At 47.0% G+C, this 12159-nt stretch overlaps 1 protein-coding gene across 7 annotated transcripts in view; it reads right to left on the bottom strand.

Moving 5' to 3' along the window:
- The window catches only part of NUMA1 (nuclear mitotic apparatus protein 1), a 46700-nt gene extending 40617 nt beyond the window's left edge, over nt 1-6083 (bottom strand). For 4 of the 7 annotated variants that reach the window (XM_034759233.1, XM_034759238.1, XM_034759237.1 and 1 more), the window contains exon 1: nt 5899-6082. The gene's annotated coding sequence lies outside the window, so the exon portion shown is untranslated. Of the gene's footprint in view, nt 1-2029; nt 2181-2366; nt 2608-5898 lie in introns of those variants that run through there. The other 3 variants (XM_034759240.1, XM_034759236.1, XM_034759235.1) reach the window with 3 other exon arrangements.
- Between the last annotated feature and the right edge of the window lie 6076 nt (nt 6084-12159).

The following is a 12159-nucleotide window of genomic DNA, read 5'->3' as shown; positions in this document are numbered from 1 at the left end:
ACCCAAAGGCGTGTGCTGTCCCCACTCAGAACCCTGACTTGCCACTGTAACTCAGTAAGGCAGAGAGCAAGCATTTTTAGACTAGCCCTGTTCCCCAGCACCCCCCTTCGCCCCCTAATCATTACAGTGCCTTCTATTTCACCTCCTACGTTTTGCCTGACCCCCACTTCACTGCCACTCTGAGGAGCAGCTCCATTGACAGCAGTAGGTACAGGACTAAACAGAGAACTGGGGTCAAAGACTCCCAATTTCTAACCCAGCTCTGACACCAGCTCTTCCTCTGGCCTTGAAAACACTCTGCCTTCATCTCCCCACCTGGGCAGTGGGGCTAGAGCCTGCCTGATTCCCAGGGGGATCGCAAGGAGTAGCTGATGTTTGTGAAATGCGATGGAAAGTCATTCTGTCGGTGCATGCTACCGGTGCAGGACGTCCTCATTCAGACCCCAGAGACAACTACAGCAAGCCAGGGTTCTAGATCGCCTTTCAGCCAAGCGGCTTGGTCCTTAGAGACTTGCATCTCAGACCGGCTCCTCCCCACCCACCCTGAACGTTTAAAGCCAAGGCTTCGCCATCAGGAGAAGAAGGGGGAGTCAGTTTCCCCATCAGATCCGTCCCTCGAGTCAGTGGCATAAAGGCCTAAAACGACCTGTTCTGCAGCAGACTGCCAGGTTTCCTTCACTGCTAGCGGCAGCTGCGGTCTCCCATCCTTCACCCCGAAGGGAGCCTCTTCGCCCCACACCTGTTGCTGAGACTGAGAGCCCACTGGGGGACGCTACGGGGGATGGAAGGGGGGCTTCTAACAGCATCCAGCATAGATGCTAGCAGCGGCCACTTCTGGTTCTTCCTACCCACCCCTCCCCCACTAAATGGCTGGTTCTGTTTCTCTCCTCCCCCCCCCCAGCTTTGCTAGATCACAGCAGAGGGAGGATTTCTCTTTACTCCAGCAGGCTCTCAGCTTAGGAGCTGGCAACCCGTCAGCAGCAGCTGATTCTGCTTGGGTGATGGCCCTCGTCAACGCTGCTCTATCTGGAAGAGAGCAGGATCCCAGGAAAACCCGGAGAAGATCTAAAAATGAACTGCTAAGCTGAAACCAAGCAAAGCGTGGCTCAACTCTGAGGCCTTTGAATGTTAGCCAGGCTTCAGGAGAGGCGGGAGCAATTCGGTGCTTCACAGCAGCCTGGTAAGGCAGGCAAAGGGCACGTCGGGATTATTTCCCCCTTTGCTGAAATGCAACCACCAAAGGGGCAAAACACAGCGGTGTAACAGCACAGGGCAATACACCACACAATCCAGAGGTCAGGAAAGGCAGAACACTGTAGCCAGTTGGAACTGCAGAGGGAATTTAGGTCAGCAGAATGTAATTAACCAAACCAGACACTAGCTAGGACACTCTCGTAGTGACCGCAAGTTCTCAAGACCTCCCTTTCAAATCTCATCTGAAAAGAGAGATTCCCTCCTCCCCAGGGTTGCACTGAAACATCGGAGGGAACAACGACCGAGGAAGGAACGGATTGTAGAGTTGTAGTGAGCACGATCACAGGCTTCCGTGTACTAGGCTAAATCTCTCCCTGGTGAAACTCCATGGACCCCAAGGCCTTGTCTGCACTAGCATTCTCGCTCCGTCACGGGTGGAGTCGAACTGGAGGGAAGCGTCAGCAAGAACCTCTTGGTGTTCACAGAGCCTGGTTCGCACCTGCCAGGGATGATCCTGGCCAATGGTCCTTCCTAAGCTAGGCGAGCAAGGTTAATGAATTACTCTGAAATCAGCACCGTGCCTATGAACTCTAGCTTCAGCAAGTGCTGGTCAGAGATCAGGAGCTCCTGGGACCCAGGCTCCTCCCCTTTCCTCTGAAATCCCAGGAAAGCCACGCCCAAGAGACATGCCCCTGGAAATGCACCCAGCGGAGCATGCTAGAGGCTTTGCTGTGGCATGAGCTGAAAGCTAAGACCTGCACATCTCTGACTTTCCTTAGCCACGTCTGAGCCTCCCACCCCTAAAAAGCTTCCAAGGCAGCGCTTTAAAACACACCCTTTAAAGGTTCTTCAGGTTCTCTTCCTTGCCTGGGTTTCTTTGGAAGAATCAGACTCCTTCAGGGAGAGAGAAAAACCCCTCAAAATTGGTCAGATTCCCTGGAAAGAGGTGCTCCGGAGAGAGCTGGGGAGGCTTGTTCTCTGGAGAGATGAAAGGGCTCCTGTGTTGGGCCCTTCTCACATTTCAAACACCATGATAAGAAACTCCTCCCCTTGCTCCTCTCCATGGTCTCCTGTTAACTCTTTCTGGGGAATCGCAGCAGCAGCACCAGTGCTGTCCTAGGAGGGAGGGGAGATACCCCGTCCCTAGCGCCACCGCACTGCTGTACTCCTACCTCTGGCATATACCATGAAGTGTGTGCTAAGAGCCAGTCACTTTTAGAGCTGCCAGATCCATTTCCTTCTGGTGGCTGGAGCCAACACAAACCACCAGCTGGAGGGGATGAAATCGAACTCCCAGACTTCGGATGCCAATTCGCAGAACTCCAGCCGGGGAAGCTGCAGTAAGCACCAGCAGAGGAGACCCCCCCCCCCGCCCCCAGTGCCACAGCCTATTACTAGCACGTTGGAGTCGCCTGCCTCTTTACCCCAGTCTCACTTGGTTAATGGCAGCTCATCGGCAGCGCAGCGACCTTTGCTTCCTGTGGGGTTGCCACACTGTTACAGCACAGCAGAGAACGAACGCAGATAAAACGTGCGTAATACTAGGCACTACAGTACAGAGCTGAAGGAGACCGGATGGGCTAAGGGGGCCACCACTCAGATTTGGGGAGGGGGAAGAAGTGGTTATAACCAGAGCTCAGAGGAAGTTCAGACACCCACCAGCCGGAGGATTAAACCTTCTAGCCACGTAAGGAAGAAGGGGCTAGCGGGACACCCACCAGTGAGGTTCAGGCCCACTGCCAAACCCAGCTGCCGGGGAAGGGCAGGGTGCTGTGCTTTTTACCGGCATGCTGTCCCTCCTGGCTGCTTAGGGACACTCATATCAGCCTCTGGCTAATAGGTGCCAGAACAGGAAGGTCCACAGGCCCCTTCTTGCTGTTGGAAAAGCCAAGCTGGATCTCTGCTCCACGCTCCAGAGCTCCCTGGCTTCTCTAAGAGGTGCAAGTCAGGTCTTCTCTAATTCTCTCCTTCAGACTTGTTTTGTCGCCTTCCTCACCAGGATAACTCCACTTCCCAGGTTAGCTGCATCTCCTCAGAGCTCTCCCAAGCAAGAGCACAAAGTGACCTGATTCTTGACCATGGCATTGTCACTCACAGGTTCTAAACACCAGCAGTGAAATGGACAGTCTGGTTCATTTACATCCAGCTGCTGTTTGCCAGAGCCTGGAGCAGCAGCAGCGATAACAGAGCAGTCTATCTACAGACTCAAAGACAGCCCTGCAGCAGTTCACACTCCGTTTCCGTTGGGAGAGCTTTCCTTGCAGCCACGAGGACTTGGAACATATGCTTTAAAAGATAAAAGCAAATCGATGCTGCAGGAGGTCATGGGTTAAACCCTCAGTCACCAGGGAAGATTTCCTTCGTGCTGCTGGTTGAGTGACTGCTTGGAGTTTTCAGCGTCTGCTTAGACCACGCCATTTCTCACCACCGTCTGGTGAAGAGGGCAGAGAACGTCTGCGCAAACCATGGCTTTGCTGGAAACACGCCACCTGTTACCACCGAAATTCCAGCACACAAAGAAATACTAACAGGATACAGAACCTATTGGCTTGGTTCACTCGTCCAAACCTGGCTCAGGTTGGCAGGGCCAAACGTTTACCTTCCGATGACTGTTGTGGCTTACGTGAAGGGAGACGCTTTTTGATTCTCTTTGAGCTCAACTGGCAGAGATTCAAGAGCTGAAGGTCCAGGGTTCCGCTCCCAACTTCGCAGGGGTCATGGCGATTACGCAAGCGTCCAGATACTCTGGTGACGAGCATCTGTAGTGCACCTGAGTTAAACAGTCTTGGTCTAATTCCTAGCAGGCAGCTTTTCACATCACAAAAACTACCATCACAATTGGCACTCTTTGTTGGCAATTTCAGCAGATTCCCTGGGGTATTCAATCTTTTGGCAAACTGTTGCCTCATCCCTGGAGGTAGTTCCTCCGAATCAGGACTGAGATGCAGTGGGAGCAGGGTAGAGACTTGCTGGTGAAAGCTGCCCTATTTCCCACCTGCAGGTCCTGTTGACTTCAATGGGACGCTCAGCACCTGTGAAAGTCTGGCCCCTCTTCCAAAAGGTAAGTACCCAAATAACACAAGATTGAAAATTTTAACTTAAGTAACTGATCTTTGCTACACCTCTGAGGTGCTTCCCCCTTATCCAGATGGAAAAAGCGAGGCACAGCGTGAAACATCCTGTTACTACTTAGTCCTTCCTCCTCCTGTCCACTTGTTTGTCTCCTCTTGCCGTTTAGATTATAAATTCTTTAGGGCATGAACTCGTTTAAGGCGTAGGATGCCTAGCCTAAAAGGGCCTGAACCTGGGTGAGCCCTTCAATGCCAATAATAAAATAGTAAATTAAGTGAATTGCCCAAGAACAAAGGAAGTCAGTGTCCAAGATGGGATTACAACTCCAGCATTCTCCGCTCTCAGCCTTGTGCTCAGACCACTTCTTTGTCACGGCCAGCCTGTGGTGCAGCTGATGCCCGACAGAAGGTTCTACGCCGGGCAGAGTGGCTCGCTCCCTAGGGAGAGTAGGGACCATATATTCCCCTGGAGGAGGAGACATGCCAGCCATCGATCTTCCATGTTTTAGGCAGATATGCTTGCTGCTCTCTTCCTCTAGGCTCCCTCACTTCAGGGATGGGGAAGAAAGGTCAGCAGCTCAAAGTATCAAAGGGAAGAAAAATTTAATTTCCGCTGCAAGGCCGCGCTCACAGTGGCAGAATCGGCGTTGGCGATACCTGAATAAAAGCTTTCAAATGTGACATAACCAAAGCCTTAGTCTTGCTACCAGTGCTTTACAACTGCAGGTACCACCCTGACACCCGAAGCCCCACACCGCTGCAGAAGCGGCATCCTCACCCGGACTGAACACACGGGGAGTAAAATCCAACCCTGACAGAATACGCTGCACTAAAGCTTCAATCCATGGCCGTTCAGGGGAGTCACAGCAGCAATGGACAGAGACAGGACTGGTTTTAACACAAGGGACTGTGCTCTGCTGCAGTGGCTAACCCAGCCAAAATACCACGTTAGGCAAGGATGTTCCTTTGGATTTAGCAATTCTGCTAACAAACCACACACCCAGAGGAAGAGACGATCCACTCCCACTCCTCTAGTTCCCAGCACTGCTGCTTGCTTATATTCTCCCTCCCCCGCCCCCTGATTCCCTATTCCTCAGAGCTCTGGCCTGGATTTAGAGGAAAGAGGAGGAACAGGGGGCGGTGCTCCTTTTGCAGAAAGCACGCAGCAATTTGCCTGAATTTGAGCGCTTGCCACTTGGGTCATTAACCAACACCACAGTCTTTCACGTACATCTTTCCCACTCCCCCCACCAAAAAAATCAGGTTTGCGTCTATTCCCAGCCCCCACCGGCCTGATGAAAGGGGCCACCCCCCACCACCGAGCGCAGTCAGTACAAAAACACTTATTTTGAAAAAAAACCCACCCTCTCCACGGGAAGCCAAAACTCCCGGATGTTGGCAAATCAAACTTAGCCTGTCGCTTCAGAGTTTAGCTACTTATTCGCACCTTTCAGGGCAAGCAGGAGATCTTGATCCTGCTGATTTTAAAGAATCCCAATAATCCAGCCCGACTTTGGAGCTAGGAGACCGTGATTTTATGATTATTTTTTAAAACACCCCCCTCCACGCTACCCCCCTCCATCCATGTTTAAACAAACAAGGAAGATAGAGAAAGTCTTCGCTGAGGCCTTACCAGACTTCTAAAGCCACAATCTGTGTAAGGGTTTTAATCCGCCATTAGCATTTAAAACCTTGGAAGAGACCAAAAAAGGGAGAGTAACCACACACAAAAGAAAAGTTGTTGGTTTTCTTCTCAGGCTGGCAGGAGATGGTTCCCCCGCTTCCTGGCCCACAGCCAGAGAGACGTCACAGCAAGGAGTCTGCTTTCTTTAAAGGCACACGGCACCAAAAGATGCGCGGCAGGAGCAGCCCCAGTAGGTGGCAAGCTGCCACCAAATTCAGAAATGGACAGTCATGCTAAATGGACACATTGTAGGAAACCGATCCGCCCCTATTAAACCTTTTCCTAGATACAGACGCTTGGTGCGACCGGTTTATACCTCGGCATTCCACCAGAAAAGGAATGATCAGATTTGGCACTTACGCAGCGCCACACAGACATTAAAGGGAAATCCTTAGGCACCCGTGTTAGTTTCCTAGCTTCATGTGAAACTAGACAAATTCAGACTGGCGGTAAGGGGTTAATTACTCTCACTGTTAAAAATTTATCATTGGAACAATTTACCAAGGGAATTGGCTATAAAGTCCCAGACTAGATTATCACAATGTTCCCTTCTGGCCCTCGATCCATGGACAGTAATTTTCAATTTAGCCATTTAAGAGCAATTCCCCCCCCCCCGCCCCGCCCCCTTCAGCTCCAAAAGGTCTTGGAACCAGAGTGGGGCTAGTGATGGGGCATTATAAAATAGGCAGCCTGCTCACAGAGACGATTACTTCGACTCTGCCACTGTAACACAACGATCATCAAAAAAAGGGGGCTGGGGACCCAAGCGCCAATTTAAAATCATTTTCAGTGTGGTTTGAGAGCCCGGACACTCTGCAATTCAGACTTGAAGACACAGATCCAGCTAACCTGGCTTTTCAGATGGTGTGCCCGGGAAAAGCCTTGTTTAAGCGCACCTGGGTTTTATGCAGTTGTGGACTGGCACAATTCCACCTGAAATCCGGGGAGCTGGAACTATGCTGAAGCGGGTTTTAGAGCTCCATGTTTAACTCTCCACGACACAGGGACTCAAAAAAGGACCTAGCCGATACCAGATTTAAAAAACCAAACAGGATAAACATCCCAATCATGGCTGGTTTAAGAAGTTAGTGGGGGGAAAAAAAAAATCTGTAAATTCATGAAGGGTAAAAAGTGTCCTTCAACCTGGGCAGGTCAGTGTTTAACTCTTTCCCTACTGCTGACTGAAGTACGCAGACATCTTTGAACTGATCCTCTCTGTTGCGGTTGAGTACATCCCAGCCTTCCCTTGGAAATATGGCTGCTGAAACCTATGCATATTCCTGCAGTGGCCAGAGGGTTTCCAGCTGCCTGCCTGCTCTGGCAACGACTGGGGAATTTGAGGGGAAGGGTCAGAGTGTTTCCCCCTACCGCTATTCAAAGGGCCCTCCCAAATGCATACCAACAGGATGTGCAACAGAAGCCAACCCAGCAGAGCTTTCAGCCCTAGGACGTGCCCTGTCAGTAAAGCAGGAGCAGATGCCCAAAGCTATACCACAGCTGCTGTTATGTATACAACGGCCACTGCATTAGCCTGCACAGTTGCTGCACACCCAGAAGCTAGATTACAGCCTTGCATGCAGGTTGGAGGATACAATAAGCATTGTAGACCTTGTCAATCTATACAGCTTCCTTTCTAAATTCAGTCTAGTATAGCTAGACTTGCCTGTGAGCTTAATGGCTGCTGATACATTTTAGGGGGACTGAAGGACCAGCATGGCTGGTGGAATAGACACAAAGCTGTCAACAGAAGTTTGTGTCTTGGAGTGGACCTGTGGTCAGAGCACAGGACTAGGTACACGAGACCTTGCTTCTGGCTCCTGGTTCTGCAAATGATTCACTGTATGACAGTGGGAAAGTCACAGCCTTTGTTCTCTCCGCTCTAGAAATGAGGACACTTCTTCCTATTTTGCAGATGGTTTGAGGTTTACTTCATTAGCGTTTGTAAAGTATTCAATACATACAAGCTGCAGAGCGTTCTTACCATGTCTGGGCAGGGACAATGCTTTACTGACCTCGGAGCATCTCAAAGTGCTTTGCAGACAGACCCTAATTAAGCCTTACAAATACACTTGAAGCAAGAATCCTCCCATTTTTCAGATGGGGAAATGAAGGCACAGTTTAGTTACTTGCCCAAGGTCACACAGGTAAAGCCATTATTATTTCTATTAGCACCTAAGAGCCCTAGTCTTAGGCCGGAACCCCACTGTGCTAGATGTTGTCCAAACACAGAAAAAGACTGTTTCTGCCTAGAGCTCAGACTAGAACCCAGAAGTCCAATTCCTGCTCCCGTTACAACAACAACGCCTCTGCTCCATTTCCACCCTCTATTTCTAGTCCCGTTCACCCTTGACAAGTAAAAGAATCGCTTGTCTGAAAGCATTTTGCCTGCTATTGGTACAAGTAACACCCAAGATCACTATAATTAGGCTTGGAAGGATTAGATTTTTACTGATAAATGTCGGTAAAGATCTATTTCACCATACACCCAACTGACTAAAAAATATTTGCTAATCTGTATATTTCTATTATTATAGATACGTAAGAAAAATGCTGCTTGAGAACTTATTAGTCAAAACCCAGTCATTTAGACTTCTGAATTAGGCTTGTTACAAACAGACTAAGGAATGAACAGTAAAAACAGGTTGTAACAATGCTGGCCGTGGGAGCCAGCTGAGGTCACTTAATTAGGATGAACTGCAAACAAAACAGGACAGACAAACCCCAAAAGCTGGTGGATATTCCAATACTTAGATTTACCAAGCCAGCACAGAACAGCTTCTCTATTACCTCAAAAAGAAGAACAGGAGTACTTGTGGCACCTTAGAGACTAACAAATTTATTAGAGCATAAGCTTTTGTGGACTACAGCCCACTTCTTCAGATGCATATAGAATGGAACATATATTGAGGAGATATATATACACACATACAGAGAGCATAAACAGGTGGGAGTTGTCTTACCAACTCTGAGAGGCCAATTAATTAAGAGAAAAAAAACTTTTGAAGTGATAATCAAGCTAGCCGAGTACAGACAGTTTGATAATAAGTGTGAGAGTACTTACAAGGGGAGATAGAGTCAATGTTTGTAATGGCTCAGCCATTACCTCACTGGTTACTCAGAAGTCCAAACAATGCAGTTCCTATAAAGTGCCCAGTTTCAGGCCTCCATCCAGACACCTGTCAGATATGATGATGATTACTGAAAATCTTACCTCATCATATAAAAGAAAAGGCTCTTCCAATCCCAAAGGATCAGCCACACACCAAGGTCCAATTATAACTAAGATCTTACCCAAAATACACGCTTATAGCCAATTCTTATTAACTGAGAGAGAGTTAGTTAAAAGATCAATATACAGACAGACTTGAACTCAATTTTTGAGGTTCAGATACATAGCCGGGATTAGCTTGTATTTGCCAAAAGTCCTTTTAGAAATAGTTCATAGATTATAGTCCAATGTCCACATTCAGGGTGACTCCAGTCAGTGACTGGGGACCTCAATTCTTACGGCTTAGGGTTTCCCCTTCTTGAAACCCAAAGCAAATTTGAGATGAAGAAGGGTCATATCACAGGGTTTTTATACATTTCCAGCAGCTTTTTGGCCTGAGAAAACAATAGGATTAACTTTCCTTCTCCTAAGAACATAAGAACGGCCATACTGGGTCAGACCAAAGGTACATCTAGCCCAGTATCCTGTCTACCGACAGTGGCCAATGCCAGGTGCCCCAGAGGGAGTGAACCTAACAGGTAATGATCAAGTGATCTCTCTCCTGCCATCCATCTCCACCCTCTGACAAACAGAGGCTAGGGATACCATTTCTTACCCATTGAGGCTAATAGCCATTAATGGACTTCACCTCCATTAATTTATCCAGTTCTCTTTTAAATGCTGTTATAGTCCTAGCCTTCACAACCTTCTCAGGTAAGGAGTTCCACAAGTTGACTGTGCACTGTGTGAAGAAGAACTTCCTTGTATTTGTTTTAAACCTGCTGCCTATTAATTTCATTTGGTGACCCCTAGTTCTTGTATTATGGGAATAAGTAAATAACTTTTCCTTATTTACTTTCTCCACATCACTCAATTTTATATAAAACTCTATCATATCCCCCCTTAGTCTCCTCTTTTCCAAGCTGAAAAGTCCTAGCCTCTTTAATCTCTCCTCATATGGGCCCCTTTCCAAACCCCTAATCATTTTAGTTGCCCTTCTCTGAACCTTTCTAGTGCCAGTATATCTTTTTTGAGATGAGGAGACCACATCTGTATGCAGTATTCAAGATGGGGGCATACCATTGATTTATATAAGGGCAATAATATATTCTCCGTCTTATTCTCTATCCCCTTTTTAAATGATTCCTAACATCCTGTTTGCTTTTTTGACCGCCTCTGCACACTGCGTGGACATCTTCAGAGAACTATCCACGATGACTCCAAGTTTCAGAGTAGCAGCCGTGTTAGTCTGTATCCGCAAAAACCAAGATCTTTTTCCTGATTTGTTGTAGCTAAATTAGCCCCCATCATATTGTATGTATAGTTGGGGTTATTTTTTCAAATGTGCATTACTTTACATTTATCCACATTAAATTTCGTTTGCCATTTTGTTGCCCAATCACTTAGTTTTGTGAAATCTTTTTGAAGTTCTTCACAGTCTGCTTTGGTCTTAACTATGTTGAGCAGTTTAGAGTCATCTGCAAACTTTACCACCTCATGGCAATTAGCACAGGGTAATTTATCCATTAAACAGTTCAGATACAGGTTATCACAACCTTCAAAGAGACATAGAGACAATAATAATATTTCACTCAAATGTCTTCCTAAATATTAATACTCCTTTTTTGATCTTTGAATCAAAGCTATAGCAATAGACAAGACTTGTTTGCTTACATCACAAGACCTGAGCAAACATCTACTCTTCTATCTCTAACAATGCAGACTTGCATTTCAAAGCTCTATTCATTTATATATCTTCCTAACCAGTCTTTAAAGTTCGGTCCTGGGTCAAGTCAGTCTGTGAGTTAATTAACTCTTTCTGGCCCTATGTCACCTTTCAATGAGATATTATATCACACTCAAAGTTACCATTTTGTTTTGATTTAAGAATATTTTCTTTGTATATTTTGACAAGTGAGAGACAATTTGTGTTTTAGCGGTTTATAAAGCTTTAACTTTTTGAATCCCAACATCTATAGTCATTAAGTAATCCTCTGGACCCCCCACGCCCTAATTTCCCACAACTGTGAAAATATATATCGATATAAATAAATAAAATGCTTAAAAAACAAATCAATATTATCTATCAAAGTTACAAAAAAAATTAATTCTGCAAAGCTTAACTATAATTGAAAGACTGGAGACGGTCTTTTTTCCATTCATTTTGTGCCAATTATAGCACTTCGTATATGGCCCATTTCATTTCCCCCTCTCCCCCACATTCAGTTTCTCCTGTTTGAGCCTTTTACGCAAGGGGGAGACCCATTTTTTAAAAACATTCATAAGTGTGGTTGAGAGACCAGAGAAGTTAGCACAGGCACTAATGGACAGGTACTAGCATATTATGATGGCAAGTGATATAAGTAGGGCTGTCAAAAATTAATCGTGATTAATCACACTGTTAAATAGAATACCGTTTATTTCAATATATTTGGATGTTTTCTACATTTTCAAATATATTGATTTCAACTACAACACAGAATACAAAGTGTACAGTGCTCACTTTATATTTATATTTGATTACAAATATTTGCACTGTAAAAAACAAAAGAAATAGTATTTTTCAATTCCCCTAATACAAGCACTGTAATGCAATCCCTTTATCATGAAAGTTGAACTTACAAATGTAGAATTATGTACAAAAAAACTGCACTCAAAAATAAAACAATCGTGAAAGTGCAACTTACAAATGGAGATTTTTGTTTGTTACTGTAGTGAGTCAGTGTGGCTCCCCTCCTGCCCAGCAGAGGGAGCACCCTTGCCGGCACCCGAGTCGGTGGAGCCACCGCCGCCTGTTCCCGCCCCCTGGAAGTAGGGTGACCAGACGTCCCGATTTTATCGGGACCGTCCCGATATTTCCTTGTTTGTCCCGCGTCCCGACCGACATGCGGTCGGGACAGCCGGACAAACAAGGAAATGCCCCGGAGCCTAGAGCCCGGAAGTGCTCGTGGCCCCCCCCCCGCCCCGACTCCGCCCCCTCCTCCTCCGATTGGCTCCCACCC

The sequence above is a fragment of the Trachemys scripta genome, chromosome 1, assembly GCF_013100865.1.
Source record: "Trachemys scripta elegans isolate TJP31775 chromosome 1, CAS_Tse_1.0, whole genome shotgun sequence".
Classification (NCBI taxonomy): Eukaryota; Metazoa; Chordata; order Testudines; family Emydidae; genus Trachemys; species Trachemys scripta.
Note: the sequence above shows the minus strand (reverse complement) of the source record. Positions and strands in the feature narration are given on the sequence as shown.